At 42.3% G+C, this 21,172-nt stretch overlaps 1 protein-coding gene across 1 annotated transcript in view; it reads right to left on the reverse strand.

The window, feature by feature from the left end:
• maea (macrophage erythroblast attacher, E3 ubiquitin ligase) overlaps nucleotides 1-21,172 on the reverse strand; it is a 133,215-nt gene that overhangs the window by 53,442 nt on the left and 58,601 nt on the right. The window lies entirely within an intron of this gene.

A 21,172-nucleotide genomic window follows, 5' to 3' on the forward strand; every position in this document is an offset into this window, starting at 1 on the left:
AAGCTGGTCAAATCTTAAAAGGACATAGCAGATAAATCTGAGGTAAATGGTGAGGGAACCAACAAGAGGGAAAACATACTTGACCTCATCCTCACCGACCAGCTTGGCTCAGATGCATCTGTCCATGACAAGATTGGTAAGAGTGACCACCGCGCATTTCTTGAAGAAAAAAAAACATCTCTACATTGAGGATATCCTCCATCGTGCGATGTGGCACTACCATTGTGCTAAATTTCCAAAACAAATCTAGCAACTGAACACTGGGCATCCACGAGGCACTGCGGGACATCAGCAGAATTATACTCGACCACAATCAGTAACCCCATAGTCTGACATATGCACACTCAGCTCCTTACTCCTTGTACAATTATGACTGTGTGGCTAAATTCTGCTCCAACTCCATTTTCAAGTTTGCTAATGACACCACCGTAGTGGGTTGGATCACAAACAACGACAAGATGGAGTACAGGAAAGAGAAAATTTGCTGAAATGGTGCAATGACAATAATCTCTCACTCAATGTCAGTAAATGAAGAAGCTGGTCATGGACATCAGAAAACGTAGTGGAGGACATGCGCATCTACGACAACAGTGCTGAAGTGGAGATGGTCGAGTGTTTCAAGCTTCTAGGTGTTCAGATTACCAATAATCTGTCCTGGACCCTCCATGCCAATGCTATAGTTAAGAAAGCCCACCAACACATCTACTTTCTCAGAAGACTAAGGAAATTTGGCATGTCCACTATGACTCTCACCAACTTTTACAGATCCACTATAGAAAGCATTCTTTCTGGTTGTATCACAACTTGGTATGGCTGCTGCTCTAAGACTGCAAGAAACTGCAAAGGGTTGTAAACACAGTCCAGTCCATCAGGCAAACTAACCTCGCAACCATTGACTCAGTCTACACTTCCCATTACCTCAGTAAAGCAGCCGGCAGAATCAAGGACCCCACTCACCCAGGATATACTTTTCCATCTTCTGTCAGGAGAAAGATACGTGTTTTCAGCCTTTTGTACCAACAGATTTAAGAACAGCTCCTTCCCTGTCAAATTTTGAATGGTACCATCATATATTAAGCTGATCTTTCTCTTCCCCCTCCCCTCACCCCCCCCCCATCTGTAACTGCAACACTACATTCTGTATCCTATCCACTTTGTTCTCCCCTACATTCTTTATGAACAGTATGTTCTACCTGTATGGCGTACAAGAAATGATACTTTCCATTGTATCCCATTACATGTGACAACAGTAAATCAAATCAAAATATGCCCCACTCTATCATTAGCACCATGTCAGGAATCAATGGAAAATGCATGAGGGCACACCAATAGTGCAATCAAGCAGCACTTGCTTAGCCAAAACCCACTCAGTGATGCTCAGTTTGGGTTCTGCCTGGCTCACTCAGCTCCTGACCGCATTACAGTTTTGGTTCAAGAACAGAACTCCAAAGGTGAGGCAAGAGTGACTGCCCATGACATTAAGACCATATTTGAATGAGTGCTGCATCAAGGAGCCCTAGCAAAACCAGAATCAATGAAATCAGGGAAAACTCACTGTTCGTTGGGAGACAGACATGGACAAAAGAGCTAAATCCCTGAGGCGAAGAGAGAGTTACTGCCCTTGACATTAAGGCAGCGTTTGATTGAGTAAGGCATGAAGGAGCCCGAGTAAAACTGGAATCAATGGGAATCAGGGGTTGACTCCTGCCAGGTATGACTCCAACCAACTCTGCTGGTTGATTGGAGTCATACCTGGTACAAAAGGAAGTTGGTTCTTGTGATGGGAGGTTAATCATTTCAACTCCAGGACATCACTGCAAGATGGTGACCTAGGCCAAACCATCTTCAGCTGCTTCATCAATTACCTTCCTTCCATCATAAGGTCAGAAGTGGAGATCTTCTCTGATGATTGCACAATGTTCAGTATAATTTGCGACAACTCAGATACTGAAGCAGCCAATAGCCAAATGCAGCAAGACCTGGCTTGGGCTGACAAGTGCCAACTAACACTCGCACCACACAGAAGCCAGGCAATGACCACCTCCAAAAAGAAAGAGACCAGAGGCAGGCGGAGGGTCCACCTCTTCCTTAAATTTACTCAGTCCTGGCATCTACCACACTCTGGGGTAGTGAATTTCACTGACTGACGACCCTTTGAGAAGTAATTTCTCCTCATCTGTTTTAATTCTGCTACCCCTTTTATTCTAAAGCCATGACCTCTTGTTTTAGATTGCCCAACAAGAGAAAACGCCCTCTCCACATCCACTTGGTCAATCCCCCTCATCATCTAGAACACCTCAATTACATCTCCTCTCATGCTACTAAACTCGAGTATAGGCCTAAACTGCCCAATCTTTCTTCACAAGTCAAACCCCTCATCTCTGAAATCAATCAAGTGAACGCCCTCTGAACTGTCTCCAGTACGAGTACATCCCCCCTCAAATAAGGGGACCAAAACTGTACACAATCTAAGCGTGGTCTCACAAATGCTTTGTCCAGTAGCTGTAATACTTCACTAGTTTTATATTCTATTCCTTTAGCGAAAAATGCCAAGATTCCATTTGCCTTTCTTATTTTCTGATTTGATTAATTATTGTCACATGTATTAACATAGTGAAAAGTATTGTTTCTTGCGCGCTCTACAGACAAAGCATACTGTTCATAGAGAAGGAAAGGAGAGAGTGCAGAATGTCGTGTTACAGTCATAGCTAGGGTGTAGAGAAAGATCAACTTAATGCAAGGTAGGTCCATTCAAAAGTCTGACAGCAGCAGGGAAGAAGCTGTTCTCGAGTCGGTTGATACATGACCTCAGGCTTTTGTATCTTTTTCCCGTAGGAAGAAGGTGGGAGAGAGAATGTCCGGGATGCGTGGGGTCCTTAATTATGCTGGCTGTTTTGCCGAGGCAGCAGGAAGTATAGACAGAGTCACTGGATGGGAGGCTGGTTTGCGTGATGGATTGGATTGTGTGGTGGTGCTGCACCTGCATACTAGTTTTCTGTGACTCATGCACAAGAACCCCCAGATTCCTCTGCACCGAAGCACTCCGAGATTTCCCTCCATTTAGATAACATGCCTTTGCATTTGTCCTACCGAAATGGGTAACCTCACACTTATTCACATTTAGTGCCATCTGCCAAATTTTGCTCCATTCACTTAACCTATCCATACCCATTAGTAAATTTATTATCTCAAATTATCCCACTGATTTTTGTGTCATCTGCAAATTTGGCTACGGCACCTACTATCCCTGTATCCAAAGAGACAATAAGGGACAAAGACAGGGGACAGAAACAGTTCCCAGTTAAGTTCAATTAGGGAGTAGAAAAACAGGTTCCAATTAGAGAAAGGGCTGCGGGGAGCAGACTTTAAGCAAAGTGGGATCAGAAGAAGCCCTTGTAGTTGCAAAGAGTTTAAGAGGACTTCTGGAGATCCAAGCAAGCAGTTGAAGGTTGCTGACTCCATGCTGCAAGCCATTGGTGTAAAGGTGCCTCTGTGGAGGAGTGTTTTACTTGGTGTGGCTGAAGAGGTAAACTGTGCTTGTAAACTGATACTCGAGTGTACTCTGGAACCCAGGGGAATAGAACCTTGGAAAGTGAGACTGAAACAAAACTTGGCAGTTAACTGTCAATTAACTGGTGCATGCGCCATGGCAATGCCACTACCAGAGTCCACTTGCCAATCAACCAACACTGTCTTCTCATGCAGTATAAATTCTTATTCCCTTGACAATTTGGTATTCTTGTAAATTGTCCTGATGAATGCAAGACAAAAAAACTTCAACAGCATAGGGCTTTTTTCAGCAATACTCAACTTGCATTTCTGGTGAACCTAACTGATGTGGCTCTGGTTTGCCCTTGTCCATCTCTTTGTTGCCCAATTTTGTAGGAAATTGTAAGATGTACTGGTTAGGTGCATTGACCCGAACAGGCGCCGGAGAATGGCGACTAGGGGAATTTCACAGTAACTTCATTGCAAGGATGAAGTAGAAAGGGTCGAGAGCTTCAAGTTTTTAGGTGCCCAGATAATCAACAACCTGTCCTGGTGCCCCCCTCCATGCCGACACTATAGTTAAGAAAGCCCACCAATGCCTCTACTTTCTCAGAAGAATAAGGAAGTTTGGCATGTCAGCTATGACTCTCACCAACTTTTACAGATGCACCATAGAAAGCATTCTTTTTGGTTGTATCATAGCTTGGTATGGCTCCTACTCTGCCCAAAACCGCAAGGAACTGCAAAAGGTTGTGAATGTAGCCCAATCCACTACACAAACCAGCTTCCCATCCACTGACTCGGTCTACTCTTCCTGCTGCCTTGGCAAAGCAGCCAGCATAATTAAGGACCCCACGCACCCCGGACATTCTCTCTTCCACCTTCTTCCTTCGGGAAAAAGATACAAAAGTCAAAGGTCACGTACCAACTGACTCAAGAACAGCTTCTTCCCTGCTGCTGTCAAACTTTTGAATGGACCTACCTTGCATTAAGTTGATCTTTCTCTACACCCTAGCTATGACTGTAACACGACATTCTGCACTCTCTAGTTTCCTTCTCTATGAACGGTATGTTTTGTCTGTATGGCACGCAAGAAACAATACTTTTCACTGTATACTAATACATGTGACAATAATAAATCAAATCAAAACGTAAGCTTTACTTGCGACTAATAAATAAAGTTTACTTCCAAGAGGAGACCTAAAACAACAGTTAGGCTTCCTATTTAATCGGCCTGCTTTCAGTAGCTGCTCGGAACACCCGAAAATTCAGCCAGCTCAATTTGGGTTGGATGTCTTCAGCCACTCGTGGGGCACAAGACATTGCTCCTTGAAATGGTGCTCCCATTAAAAGCAAAAAAGCCCAATTTCTACCTCGATAGCTTGACATAAATAATGGAAGTTAACACAGAATATGAACAGTCTCAGGAGTTCTGGAATTTGTGCCCCAAACCTCACTTTATATAAGGCTTTTGGACGAAATGGGTGATCACCCCCTGCTAAAAAATGAAACAACCAAACAAGCATTAAAGCATTTTACTGATACACTGCAATATCTAACATGCATCAAAGGGTCATTCAAGTCAATATATACAGGTCACTAAGTCCATGCTGACTCTCTGTAAAGCAATCCAATCTGTCCCATTCCTCTGCTTTATCTTCATAGAACAGCAAGTTTTATTCCCTTGAGTGCCCATTTGATTTCCTTTCAATATCATTCATCATCTCCACTTCCATACCATCATCGTCACTGCGCAAAAACATTTTTACAAACATTCCTTACAAACCCCCATGCCCAAACCTCATTTCAGTGTAACTGGCTATTGCCTCAAAAAATTATACAGCATTCGTTTGCTCAGAAGTAGTTCAACTCATCCCTCAGAAACAAAACCTCAAGCATTTGCACCAAATTAGCTTTGCAGAAGATTAAGACAACAATGGCTTCAATTTATCATTTTAACTAGATTTAGAGTCAGTCACCAAGTTAAACCTCGATCAAAAGTAACTTGCCACAACAGCTGACCTCCGTTCTGAATTGCCCATCCAATATCGATAATTCAGTATACCATTGCAAACAGTTAGTCCAAAATATGATAAATTCTTTCTCCCAGTTCAACATCAGCAAGGGGACAAAATAATGAAGCTTATGTCCCATGACACAAAAATTTGCATTGATACAGCAAGTCCCACGGGTAGTTCACAGGTATCCAAAGGAAACTTAAAGTATTTGGCCAGGGTTGGTCAAAGAGTTAGGTTTAAAAGGAGTATCTTAAAGGAGAGTGTTTACATAAACACTGCAATGAAGTTACTGTGAAATTTCCCTGGTCACCACACTCCAGAGCCTGTTCGGCTCAATGCACCTAACCAACACGTCTTTCGGACTGTGGGAGGAAACCAGAGCACTCGGAGGAAATCCACGCAGATACAGGGAGAATGTGCAAACCATATTAGTAATATGGGAAATATTATCCATATTATCCACCCATATTATCTCATATGGCATGGTAGCACAGTGGTTAGCACTGCTGCTTCAAGGCGCCAGGGACCTGGGTTCGATTCCCAGCTTGGGTCACTGCCTGTGCGGAGTCTGCACGTTCTCCCCGTGTCTGTGTGGATTTCCTCCGAGTGTTCCGGTTTCCTCCCACGTTCTGAAAGACGTGCTGGTTAGGTGCATTGACCCGAACAGGCGCCACACTGTGGTGACTAGGGGAATTTCACAGTAACTTCATTGCAGTATTAATACAAGTCTTACTTGTGGCAATAAATAAACTTTTAACTTTATTAACACCCCATTTTCACTCTCTAGAGGACCGACACTCACTTTATTCTTTCTTTTTCAATACCTGTAGAAACTCTTGCCTTTTTACACTGAGCGAGCTTCCTTTCATATTCCTGATTAACTTTTTAGCCACAGATGGTGGGTCTTTCATTATTTTTTAAAAATTCTTTATAAACTTATTCCAAGTATTCAGGACTCAATCTCGGCCATCCTGCAGCCACTGCTCTGTCATGGCAATCAGATCATATTTATTTACTTGAATGTGTGTTATCAATTTATTTATTTTGTTATGAATGCTATGCGCATTCAGATAGAGCCTTCAGTTTTGTCTTATTTATTTGTCACAAGTAGGCTTACACTGCAATGAAGTTACTGCGAAAATCCCCTAGTCGCCACACTCCGGCACCTGTTCAGGTACACTGAGGGAGAATTTAGCATGGCCAATGCATCCTAACCAGTACGTCTTTCAGACTGTGGAAGGAAACTGGAGCACCCGGAGGAAACCCATGCAGACACGGGGAGAACATACAGACTCCACACAGACAGTGACCCAAGCCGGGAATTGAACCTTGGTCCCTGGCACTGAAGCAGCAGTGCCAACCACTGTGCCACCCTATTACCCTTATGACATCTAGTCTTGACTGTTGGGGAAGTTTTGGTTTTTTTTTCTCTCGCTCCCTTCTTGCCATTCTCTGACCTTCATTTCCCATATTACTATTTTGCTCTCCTGTTCTGAGGTGGCATTCGAGGGAATAACTTCGCAAATTCCAAAATCTGCTGCTGAGGTGAAAAGTTTTCATTTTTGTTTAGCTACAAACAGGTTTGGAATTGGCTTACTGTGCACGATATGCCTTTGATTAGGGTTGGCTTTGTCCCAGTTGAACTGGAGCAACTGATGGGTTTGCAGCCAGGAGCCAATTCTGTTGCTTTATGATATTTTAAGTAGAAAACAAAATTTAACTCATTAACCACAGCAAATCTAAGAATGTGCTGCAAAAACAAAACTTGTACATTAATTCCTAAAGCTTCTGACACAAGGATCACAAGACATCAAATGTGCCTCTTACTCCTTTTCCCACAGATGCTTCCTGACCCAAGTGTTTCCAGCATTTTCTGTTCAGGTTTTCAGTATTTTGCCCGAGTTCCAGACTCCCACTACCCTCCGAGTCGAACGTTTCTCCTCAGTTCCCCTCTTACCTTTCAACCTCTTACCTTAAAATCTATGCCCCCGGTTATTGATCTCTCTACTAATGGAGAAAGTGCCTTCCCAGCCACCCTATCCATGCCCTTCAATCTTATACACCTCTATCATGTCCCCACTCAACCTTCACTGCTCAAAAGAACAGCTTCAATCTATGCAGTCTTGCCTGCAGACAACATGCTAATACATCTCCTCTGCACCATCTCCAGTGCAATCATATCCTTCCTGACCTGAACTGCACTCAGTACTCCAGTCATGTCCAAACCATGTTTTATACAGTTCCAGCATGATCTCCCTGCTCTTATAGTCTATATCTTTATATTCTATGCCTTGGCTAAAAAAAAAACTCTGCCATATGCCTTCTTAACCACCTGATCTATCTAACTGCTTCAGGGATCCGTGGATATGCACTCCAATGTCAAAGATTTGACTGCACATCTCATTTTCCAGCACTTGGCCCATCGCCCTGAAGGTTATGGCAGTGCAAGTGAATATCTAAATATGTTACGAGTGTTTCTGACTCAACCACCATATCAGGCAATGAGTTCCAGACTCCCATCATCTGAGTGAAAAGATTCCCCCTCAACTCTCTTCGTAGCCTTCAACCTTCAGTACTTTCTGGATCCTACCAGTCAGTCAGTATAATCCTTTGCCTGGTTTGCTCTCCCCCAAGTGCATTAACCTCACTTTTCTAGGTTGAATTCCATTTGCCACTGACCTATCCACCTGAACACTCCATTGATATTCTCCTGCAGTTTATGGCTATCCTCCTCACTATTTACCATCCTACTTATTTTCGAATCATCCACAAACTTCTTGATCGTAAAGATGTTGGAATTTTTTTACTGGTACTTCAGCTTCTAATATGCTGCCCATTATTCATTGCAAATATTGATTGATTTAATCAAACTGAAATGGAAGGTGACAGCAAGAAAGTTTACAAGCTCTGCTGCACTGGCTCCTGGTGTAGCAATGCCTCTATATTAAAATTTTCACCTTGATCTTCAAATCACACCATGGTTTTGCCCCTCTCAATCACTAACTTCCTCCAATCCTGCAACATCTGTGTGCTCCTCAATTCTGGCCTCTTGCACATTACCAATTTTCATCACTCCACAATTGGTGGCCTTGCCTTCAGTTGTCTAGATCCAAAGCTATGGAATTACTCCCTAAACCTCTCTACCTTTGCCTCCTCCTTCAAGATGCTTGTGAAAACCTATTACTTTTGCTCATCTGTCCAAATGTTTCCTTAGGCAGTGTATTGAAGCAACATTAACCTCATCACTAAAAACATACTTGCAATTGAAGTATCAAGCCTAACTTTCCGCAGTGTTGGTAACTGGCAGTTAGTGCACTAAATTACTGGGCAGGTTGACAGCGAGCCGCCAGTTTCATGATGTTGAAGCATAGTGAGGCAAACCTTATACAATTTGCAGTCATTCGCAGAATTTCCTTCCTTGTCACCAATTATTGAACACACCACACGTTGACAATGGTGAGAATTAAACTCGCCTTTACTTTGCCTGCAAATTCTGGCTCACAGTTTTAAGTTCATACTACATGCAATTTTGATATCTGATCAAAAGAAAATTGAAAATAACGAATTGCAAGTTAGTGTAAAAGAAAAAAGACTGCACCAAATACAAACATATATTATTAGAATTTATTATACTCAGTATACTAGAGCGGAAATGAAGCCTAAAAGCATTTGCGACCCCAATTGGGCAACAAAAGAGAATATTGTAGGAGTGTGGCATGGGATTTCATTTGCCTCAGGCCAACAGTTTACAGCTGATGTACAACCTTGCAGTTTAAAGAGGACTCCATGTATTTACTCAGACAGCCACAGCAGTGACTCAATTCTGAACACATTTATATTTTACCAGTGTCAAGCTGAATACCATAAACTGCCATGCAAGCAGTAATGCAGCCTGCAAGTTTAAAATGCCATTAAAAAAATCGTGAAGTGGATTTCCATTAACTCAGGATTCATTATGTCGCATTCAGCAACATACAATATACCGTGGAGGCTTATAGTGGTACCAAGAGCTCTGCAGGGAAATCTACTGTTCACACTGCTCTAAACAGATAATTGTTTAGATTCCAGAATAGCTAGATTAACATAAAAATGACTTTGCAAACATCATTTAGTACAAATCCCACTGCAGAACTAATACTTTCCATAATTTTTGAAAGGCTAAAACATGAACATTCTTGGTTCAAATCAATTACTAGAAGCTGGTTAAACCTGAAATGCTGGGGAAAGTGAATCGTGTGGAGGACGGAGAAGATCTGCAGAGAGATTTGGACAGGCTGAGTGAGTGGGCGAGGATATGGCAAATGGAGTATAACGTTGATAAATGCGAAGTTATACACTTTGGAGGAAATAATAACAAATGGGATTACTATCTCAATGGAAACAAATTAAAACATGCTACCGTGCAAAGGGACCTGGGGGTCCTTGTGCATGAGACGCAAAAGCCCAGTCTGCAGGTACAACAGGTGATCAAGAAGGCAAATGGGATGTTGGCCTATATTGCGAGGGGGATAGAATATAAAAGCAGCGATGTCTTGATGCACCTGTACAGGGCATTGGTGAGGCCGCAGCTGGAATACTGTGTGCAGTATTGGTCCCCTTATATGAGGAAGGATATATTGGCATTGGAGGGAGTGCAGAGAAGGTTCACCAGGTTGATACCGGAGATGAGGGGTTTGGATTATGAGGAGAGGCTGAGGAGATTGGGTTTGTACTCGTTGGAGTTTAGAAGGATGAGGAGGGATCTTATGGAGACTTATAAGATAATGCGGGGGCTGGATAGGGTGGAGGCGGAGAGATTCTTTCCACTTAGTAAGGAAGTTAAAACTAGAGGACACAGCCTCAAAATAAAGGGGGGTCGGTTTAAGACAGAGTTGAGGAGGAACTTCTTCTCCCAGAGGGTGGTGAATCTCTGGAATTCTCTGCCCACTGAGGTGGTGGAGGCTACCTCGCTGAATATGTTTAAAGCGCGGATGGATGGATTCCTGATCGGTAAGGGAATTAAGGGTTATGGGGATCAGGCGGGTAAGTGGTACTGATCTACGTCAGATCAGCCATGATCTTATTGAATGGCGGGGCAGGCTCGAGGGGCTAGATGGCCTACTCCTGCTCCTATTTCTTATGTTCTTATGTTCTTATGTTCCCAAAATTATTTCCAGCTAATTTCCTATTTTAATTTTTTTTTCATTCTTCAGCACCTCGATTTATTTTCCAGACTCCTCTTGCTTTCTAAAAAGGCATACTTCGCTGTGCACCTCTCTAATGAGCTCTTCCCTCACCTTCTGCAAGCGCCTCCTGCCTTCCATCTGCCCTCACTTCTCCATCTCCTCCAATTGTTCATATATTATTATTTTTGTTGATCGTCAATTCCATCTATTTAGAATATAAGTAGCATTTGCTTTTGAAGTGTGCCATACCCAGTAAAAAGCACACCATATTTATAGCTTTTAAGATATTAACGTTATTCAATGTGGAATCTTTTGATAGATTTGTTTTAAAATGGACAATCTATGCTAAAGATGGCCTCCAAACACTAAATTGGTTTGTGTACTTAACAACCGACTTACTGCATCAGGATAGAAATGCACATTGCAAAATATATTAACTATATATATCCTAAAGACCATCAAAAGAGATTCCCGCATTTCCCAACATCACAGAATCCATCTTCAGCCAACTTGATTCAATATCAAATATTTTACATAATACACTGCAAAGGTGTATGAATTAGGTTGATTGGGCATGCAAAATTGCCCCTTAAGTGTCATGGGGACGAGCAGGTTAAATACATGGGATTATGGTGATAGGATGGGATTGTTGCCGGTGCAGGCTCAATAGGCTTACTGGCCCCCTTCTGCACTGTAGGGATTTGATGATCCCATGATTCAAATCAAGAAACTGCCAAAAACATTGGACACTGAAAAAGCTATTGGCCCTGACAATATTCTGGCGATAGTAATGAAGCCTTGTGCTCCAGAACTTACTGCACCCTGAGCCAAGCTGTTCTGGTACAGCGACAAAACTGGCATCTACCCCACAATGCACAAAATTGCCCAGCCATGTACTGTCCACAAAAGAAACAAATGGAGCCCGGCCTATTATAGTCCCGTCAGTCAACTAATGGTCATCAACGTCATGGAAGTGAATTTTGACAGCACTAGCAAGTGGCACTTACTCAGCACCAACCATCTCACTGATGTTCATTATGGGTTTCACCAAGGCTACTCAGCTCCTGGTCTCATTGCAGCCTTGGTCCAAACACAGACAAAAGAGCTGAATTCAAGAGGCGAGGTGAGATCATCTTCCCTGGACATGAAGACAGCATTGCACTGAATGTAGCACCAAGGAGTAAATGTGGAGGCAATGGCAATCAAACTCCACATGCTTGGAGTCACACCTAGAACAAAGGAAAATAATTGTACTTGTTGGAGATCAATCATCTCAGTCCCAGGACATTGCTGCAGGGGTTTCTCAGGTTAGTGTGCGAGGACCAAACACGATCAGCTGATTTATCAATGACCTCCCTTTCATCATAAGGTCACAAGTGGGGACATTTGCTGATGACTGCACAACATTCAGCACCATTTGAAACTCTTCAGGCACTGATAAATGGTGCGTAATATTCGCACCGCTCAAGTGTCAAGCAAGAGAGAGAGAATAGAAGGTTCGTCCCCTGACATACAATAGCATTACTTTTGCTGAATCCCCCAAAATCAACAACTGAAGACTACTATTGACCAGAAACAGAATTGGACTAGCCATATAAATACCGTGGCTACAAACAGCTGGGAATTCTACAGTGAGTAACTCACCTCCCGACAAATCAGATCCCGTTCTCCATCTGCAATGCATGAGTCAGGAGTATGTTGGAATACGTTCCACTTGCATAGATGAGTGCAACTGCAAAAACACTCAAGAAGCTCAGCACCATCCAAGACAAAACAATCTGTTTGACTGGCACCCATCTACCACCTTCAACATTCACTCCCATCACCACCAATGCACAGTGGCAGCAGTGCGTATCAACTACACGATTCATTACACCTCACTCACGAAAGATCCTTTGACAACACCTTCAAAACCTGCTATCCAGAAGAACAAGGGCAGCAGATGCATGGGAACACCACCTCCTTCAAGTTCTCCAAGCCTCACACCCTCTTGACTGGCATTACTACAACTTTACTTCACTGTTGCTGGGTCAAAATCCTCAAACAATCTTCCTATAATACGAGTACCTACACTACATGCATTGCAGCAGTTCAAGGCCAAGCGGTTCACCACCACCTCTTCAAACACAACTAGGGATAGGCAATTAATTCCGGCTGACCCAGAGACACCGACAGACCATGAATGAATAAATTCCTTGGATCCTTTTGTACGGTAGCATTCTGCAGTGTTCCTCCACTTAAATAATGGGCCATAACTTGCTCAGAGTGGCAATCTGCCGTGGATTGTCCCTCCACATTGACTTACCTATGCTTAAATTCTTAGGACCATAAAACGTAGGAACAGAAGTAGCTCATTCGACCCATCGGGTCTGCTCCACTGCTCAATGAAATCATGACTGATCTGATATGATAATCCTGAAATCCACTCTTCTGCCTTAACCCCATAACCCTATATTCCCTTACTGATTAAAACCCATCTATCGCAGTCTTGAACATACTTAACAACGCAGTCTCTACAGTCTTGTGAAGAATTCCACAGATTCACTGGCTTACAACTTACTGGCGACTGAATTCATGATCAGAACTTATGATGGCAAAAGGTGAAACCAACTTCCAGTACCATTAGCACTGCACCACCATTAGAGGGCTGAAGTGGCTTAGAATTCAAAGGCCGCCTTCAAGCTGAACGAAATACACCATTTATTCAGCTACTGAATCGAATTAAGTTTTAATTTTTCCATTGAAATACAAGTATAGCCTTAGATATATTTTGAATTTTGTTGCCAATTATTTTTTAAAAAAACGGATGCCTGACACAAAGGACATCCACTTTAGAACATTCCTGCAGTAGATATTCTGGTGCTGTGCACACAGAACAATAATCAATTTTCATTATGCAGTTAATGAAATCCTTTTGTGATCAGCTCCATTTTGCCGCGTATTGGGGCTAGTAGTAGATAACACAAACTGTTTATCCTCAGCAAGAATAGACTGCTTGAACTGAATATGTTCTAAATCAGAATGTCAAAAATTGAAAAAAAATCTCAAACCAAGGTCAAACAGAAAGTGAGATCATAACTTAATAGCTGAAGTGATGAGTTTAATTTACAAGCTATTATGTACAAAAATTATTTCCAAGCGCCTGCCTTCTCTCTGACAAAACAAATTTTCATCACCTCATTAGAGTACCAAATGTGATTAACAAATTATCCAAATGAAAAGCATGATCACTCTGAGGCTTTCAGTCAGCATTACTTGGTCACACGTTAGCAAAATATATTCCCAGAGTCCTTAGTTGTTGCCTTGCACAATTCTGAATGTCATCTGTAATCACTTCACTTAGGATCTGTGCTGCCAGACAAGTCATTATGTCTGCACTGAATTGATTGTGTTTTCTGTGCAGTGATAGGTTCCAATAAAATATTTTACATATAAAAGCTTGAAAATGCAATTTAGACAACTAACCCAGCCTTATAACTGTCACACTTTATGAATGGAAAGAAAATAGGAAGAAAGCATTGGGTTTGACCTCTAAAATTTGCTGAGCCAAACCTCCTCGTTAGCAAAATGTGGAATTACAGCTGTTATCAATCTTGACCACAGATAGACACAATACAGCACAGAGATTAGTAAAAGCTAGCTGTTAACAGCAAGTTACTGTTGCATTTGGTAATATTCTTTCACTGGCCTTTCCAGAAAAGCAGAAGAGAAATTGAGGCAGCTGGTTTTGATTTGTTATGGACGACATGGACTTTAGCAAGACCTTTGACAAAGTACCACATGGTAGGTTGTTGCACAAGGTTAAATCTCACTAGATCCAGGGTGAGGTAGCTAAATGGATACAAAACCAACTTGATGACCGAAGACAGAGGGTGGTTGTAGTGGGTTATTTTTCAAACTGGAGCCCTGTGGCCAGCGGTGTGCCTCAGGGATCAGTGCTGGGTCCACTGTTATTTGTCATTTATATTCATGGTTTGGATGAGAATATAGGAGGCATGGTTAATAAGTTTGCCGATGACACCAAGATTGGTGGCATAATGGGCAGCGAAGGTTATCTCCAATTGCAACGGGATCTTGATCAATTGGGCCAATAGGCTGACGAATGGCAGATGGAATTTAGTTTAGATAAATGCGAGGTGATGCATTTTGGTAGATTGAACCAGAGCAGAACTTACTCAGTTAATGGTAGGGCGTTGGGGAGAGTTACAGAACAAAGATCTAGGGGTGTGGGTTCATAGCTCCTTGAAAGTGGAGTCACAGGTGGACAGAGTGGTGAAGAAGGCATTCAGCATGCTTGGTTTCATCGGTCAGAACATTGAATACAGGAGTTGGAATGTCTTGGTGAAGTTGTACAAGACATTGGTAAGGCCACACTTGGAATACTGTGTACAGTTCTGGTCACCCTATTATAAGAAGGATATTATTAAACTAGAAAGAGTGCATAAATGATTTACTGGGATGCTACCAGGACTTGGTGGTTTGAGTTATAAGGAGAGACCCAATAGACTGGGACCTTTTTCTCTGGAGCGTAGGAGGCCGAGGGGTGATCTTATAGAGGTCGATAAAATAATGAGGGGCATAGATCAGCTAAATCGTCAATATCTTTTCCCAAAGGCAGGGGAGTCTAAAACTAGAGGGCATAGGTTTAAGGTGAGAGGGGAGAGATACAAAAGGGTCCAGAGGGGCAATTCTTTCACACACAGGGTGGTGAGTGTCTGGAACAAGCTGCCAAGTAGTAGTAGAGGCAGGTACAATTTTGTCTTTTAAAAAGCATTTAGACAGTTACATGGGTAAGATGGGTATAGAGAGATGTGGGCCAAATGCGGGCAATTGGGACTAGCTTAGGGGTTTTTAAAAAAAAGAGCAGCATGGACAAGTTGGGCTGAAGGACCTGCTTCCATGCTGTAAACCTCTATGACTCTCTATCAACAAGAGATATAACAGTAATTTCCCTCTTCATGGAATTGAGTCTTAAGGGTCTTCATCACAATAAATGTCAGGAGCAAGGCAGGTTGTGTTTCATCCAAGATGACTGTTACTGGTTGCCCCTTACCTTGATTGCTCATTTTTTCCTCAAGACCCAAGTGGTAAAATTGTAAACAGGGCGTAGGATCAGCGAGATCTTGGGATTTGCATGCATACAGCTTTGAAGATAGCAGGATAAACTCAGCAGTTTTGAGTGGTATGTCCAGGTCTCATATCTGCCTTCTAGATCCCAGTATCTACTCCTAAATAGACATGATTGGGAGCCATGTACAGTTCTGAAAAAGGACCAAGATACAAATGGAGTAAAATAATAAAGAAACACTTTACAAGCAATGTGTTCATGACTACAAATATGAGGAGTCACGTTCTCACAGCACAGAAAGAAGCTCTTCAGCCCACTGTGTAATAAAAGTTGACAAAAATAATTTATGCATGTATAGGTGGTAATAGCAAGGAGAGTCTAGCAATAAAGGATAAAGGAAAAGTTACATGAATAATGGATGAGAGAATACAAAAACATAAGGACCAAGCTAGAGTGCCAGGCTAGACACACGGACTCCCACCGACTATGGCAAGGACTGCAAGACATAACAGGTTGAAGGCATGTAAAAATCGCCAGCACCAATGCACCCCTCTCCAATGAGCTCAACGGATTCTATACCTGTTTTTTGAGCAAGAGGTCAGCGAGAGAATACCCTCCACCTCGGAAGCCTCAGCCCAACCCACATCAAAGGCCACCATCGGAGACATCAAATCAGCCTTCTCCAAATCAACCCAAGAAAGCGACTGATCTGGATGGGATACCCGGTTGAGCACTCAGATCCTGCGCGGACCAGCTGGTGGGGGCAACCACATCTTTAAACCCCTCTCTACACTAATCTGAGGTCCCTATCTGCTTCAAGAACCATCATCCTGGTACCAAAGAAAAGCGAGACAGCATGCCTTAATGGCTATCGCCTGGTGGCTCTGACATTCATCATTATGAAGTGCTTCAAAAGGTTAGTCATGGCACAAATCCATTTCAGCCTTCCAGATTGCCTGCATCCACTACAGTTCGCCTATCACTGCAACAGGTTCACAGCAGACACCACCTCCCTGGCCCTATACAAACCCTGGGACACCTGGATAACAAAGACACCCATGTCAGATTCCTATTTACAGCTCAGCCTTCACAGAAACATAGGAATTACGAGCGAGAGGAGGCAATTCAGCCCTTCGAGCCTGCTCCATCATTCTACATGCTCATGGCTCATCTCCATCTCATCCTAACTCCACTTCCCTGCCTTTTCCCCACAGCCCTTAATCTCACTTAGATCAAATACTTATCTATCTCTTGCTTGAATCCATTGATTGATTCTGCGTCCACTGCACTCTGGGGCAGCGAGTTCAATAGATTGACAACCCTGTGACAAGTAGCTTCTCCTTGTCTCGGTCTTGAACCTCCTCTCTTACTCTACAACTATGACTTCTTGTCCTAGACTGTTCTAGAAGGGGGAACATTTTGTTATAATTTATCTCAATTAACTTTTACTTCATCAATCCTGTTGAATATTTTATATATCTCAATCAAATCTCCCCTCATTCTTCTGTACTTCAGCGAATACTTCAACACCATTATTCCTACAAAATGCATCTCCAAACTCCGTGGCCTGGGACTCAGCTCCTCCCTCTGTAACCTAGACTTCCTAACCCACGGATCGCAATCAGCAAGGATAGGCAACAACACTTCCTCCATGATCATCCTCAACACTGGTGTCCCACAAGGCTGTGTCCTCAGCCCCTTAATATACTCCTTATACACCTATGACTATGTGGCCAAATTCCCCTCCAACTTGATTTTCAAGTTTGCTGATGACACCACCATAGTGGGTCAGATCTCAAACAATGACAAGACGGAGTACAGGAATGAGATAGAGAATCTGGTGAACTGGTGCGACAACAATAATCTCTCCCTCAATGTCAACAAAACGAAGGAGATAGTCATCAACTTCAGGAAGCATAGTGGAGAACATGCCCGTCTACATCAATGGGAACGAAGTAGAAATAGTCGAGTGCTTCAGATTTTTAGGTGTCCAGATCACCAACAACCTGTCCTGGTCCTTCAATGCCAATGCTATAGTTAAGAAAGCCCACCAATGCCTCTACTTTCTCAGAAAACTAAGAAAATTTGGCTCGTCAGCTACAACTCTCCAACGTTTACAGATGCACCATCGAAAGCATTCTTTCTGATTGTATCACAGCTTGGCATGGCTCCTGCTCTGCCCAAGACTGCTAGGAACTACAAAAGGTCGTGAATGTAGCCCAATCCATCACACAAACCAGCTTCCCATCTATTGACACTGTCTACACTTCCCGCTGCCTTGGCAAAGCAGCCAGCATAATTAAGGACCCATGCACCCCAGACATTCTCTCTTCCACCTGCTTCCTTCAGGAAAAAGACACAAAAGCCTGAGGTCACGTACCAATCGATTCAAGAACAGCTTCTTCCCTGCTGCTGTCAGACTTTTGAATGGACTTACCTTGCATTAAGTTGATCTTTCTCAACACCCTAGCTATGATTGTAACACTTCACTCTGCACCCTCTCCTTTCCATCTCTATGAACGGTATGCTTTGTCTGTATAGCGCACAAGAAACAATACTTTTCACTGTATACTAATACCATGTGACAATAATCAAATCAAAAGGCAGAAGCCGTGAGATAAATCAATGGGGGCGGGGCAGAAAAACTGGAGAAAACAAGAGTGAACAACAGGAAAAAGGATCTTTCAAAAATGTTGGTGCATGAACAATGCCAAGTGGGTGAAAGACCTCCTTTTAGTATTATGGGAACCCTATTCATCAGTTAGCTGGCTGAAACAGGTGCTACAGAGGATAAAGGTGCGCTCTTTCAATCGTAGGACCACAATTCCAGTTCAGCCTTGACCAGGGGCTAAAAACATATCTACATCTTTAATGACCCTAAAACGTATAATCACACTGGCCTACGTTAACCAGATCTAGGAGATGATGGTGATTTTAAAGCGATGTTGTAAAAGATACCACCAAATTTCAGTGACATGCAGCATCTCAGGACGACTTCATTAAGGAACACTGCTTTGATACTTCATGGTAGTCAGTGATCTCTTTTCATGATGAAATGCAAAGTGGGCACTTGGCCACAAACACAAAATTTCAGTGGTGGTAAAATGGCTCATGTTATTAATTAGATATGCAGAGTTTTTGAAGCTGCTTCACTAGAGTAAAGGGAATGTTAATGAGCAATAGATCTCTGCTATGAAAGTCTGCTGCAAATGATCACAGATATCACTTTAAAATGCATAAACTTAATTTATTAATTTTAAATTTATGTCACATCACTGCCAGTATAATTGACATTAAATTGCGAGACTAAAAACAGCATTAGTGTCCATAAGGATGGTTATTCTGGGAACTGGGAAATTTAGATGACTGCAACGGGGAATACTCCTCGACAATTGATGTCAAGATTCATCGTTATCGAAGAGAAAGGGAGCTTTTTTTCCGGCATCTGAAGCATCTCAGATCGCTTAACGTCATTACATTTTGAACATGTTTATTTGACATCCAACCCTTGCTTTTAACTCAAATCACCCACTATTAATGGGCAATCGTGACAGTGACATCGATCTAGATCAGAGAATAAATATCTTACCAAAAGTCATACAAATTTTCAAGTTAGCTTTTGGTGTATATGACTATTTAATGCAGTGCACATCTCTTGTAAATGTGGTTGTATTGTACAAACTGTACACATACAAAATATAATTGTGGAACTGGAGCTACAATTCAAAAGTGGAAGAGCCACATTATTATTTCAGTTTGAATTCATTTATTATACAACATTTGTTTAAAACTATGTGGAGGGCCCCTTCACACCCTGTATTTAAATGTCAGCAACTCAGAAACAGTGCTATTGATAGTTTATCAATGTTGGAAATGTTATTGAACTAACTATTCCATGCACACCAACAGAGATCTCAAAATCATATTTTGACCTTGTATTGTTGTTTGGAAGCCCCTCACCGATTCCTAGAAGCCCACAGATTCCAATCTGAAAATTACTGGAGTAGGTTAAAATTTTACTCATGGCAGATAATGAGATAATTTGTTCCAAAGAGGAGCTAATTTGAAATTCAGTTTCTCTCTGCACAGATTCTGCCAGACCGGCTGAGTATTTCCCAGCACTGTTTTTATTTCAGATCTCGTGCTTGCGTAGCATTTTGCTTTAATTAAAATAATTTCATTTCAGACACATAGAACCAGAAAAAAATACAAGAGGGAGCAGAAGTGTGTAGAAACAATGCTGGTCATGATGGGTTAGGGAGAGGAAAGGGATAAATTGCTTTTTCACACAAGATTCTATGTTTAATTATGCAAAACACCTCTTTTAGGAAAATTGTAGCCAAGTTGAATATTGTAGTGGTGCACCAATAAGGTGAGCATAATGGGCCAAATCTTGCTGGAGTAAACACTAGCTTCAATTTCAGCCACAAACGCTGTTCCCTTGCGACCAACTCCATTCCTCTTCCTTAGGTAACTACCTTGATGCTGAACCAGACTATTCACAAACTTGGTGTCATGTATGACCAGAGAGGAGCTTCCAACCACAATCAAGTCATGACCAAAACCACCTATTTCTACCTCAATTTCATCCTTGCCTCATCTCTTATGCTGCTGAAACACTCAGTCATGCCTCATTACCTCTAGATTTGACTATTCCACAGTCCAGCTCAGACTCCCACATTCTTTGCTCCATAAACTTAAAATTATCCTAAACTCTGCTCCCTACATCCTAACTCATACCATCACCCCTGTATTCGTGTACCCCCAGTCCAGCAATTTTACAATTCACATACTTCTCAATTAGCACCATGATGCTGCATCTGTCTTCACAAAAGAATAGAAAAGTACCAAAGAACTCATTTTGTACCTTACTTGATTTGATAGTCACATGTATTAACATAGTGAAAAGTATTGTTTCTTGCGCGCTATACAGACAAAACATACCGTTCATAGAGAAGGAAACGAGAGAGTGCAGAATGTATTGTTACCCTCATAGCTAGGGTGTAGAGAAAGATCAACTTAATGCAAGGCAAGTCCATTCAAAAGTCGGACAGCAGCAGGGAAGAAGCTGTTCTTGTGTTGGTTGGTACGTGACCTCAGACTTTTGTATCTTTTTCCTGAAGGAAGGTTGGGGTGCATGGGGTCCTTAATTATGCTGGCTGCTTTGCCGAGGCAGCGGGAAGTGTAGACAGAGTCGATGGATGGGAGGCTGGTTTGCGTGATGGATTGGGCTACATTCATGACCTTTTGTAGTTCCTTGCGGTCTAGGGCAGTGCAGGAGCCATACCAAGCTGTGATACAACCAGAATGAATGCTTTCTATGGGTGCATCTGTAAAAGTTGGAGAGTCATAGCTGATATGCCAAATTTCCTTCGTCTTCTGAGAAAGTAGAGGCGTTGGTGGGCTTTCTTAACTATAGTGTCGACATGCAA

This window comes from Mustelus asterias, chromosome 1 (assembly GCF_964213995.1).
Source record: "Mustelus asterias chromosome 1, sMusAst1.hap1.1, whole genome shotgun sequence".
Lineage (NCBI taxonomy): Eukaryota > Metazoa > Chordata > Chondrichthyes > Carcharhiniformes > Triakidae > Mustelus > Mustelus asterias.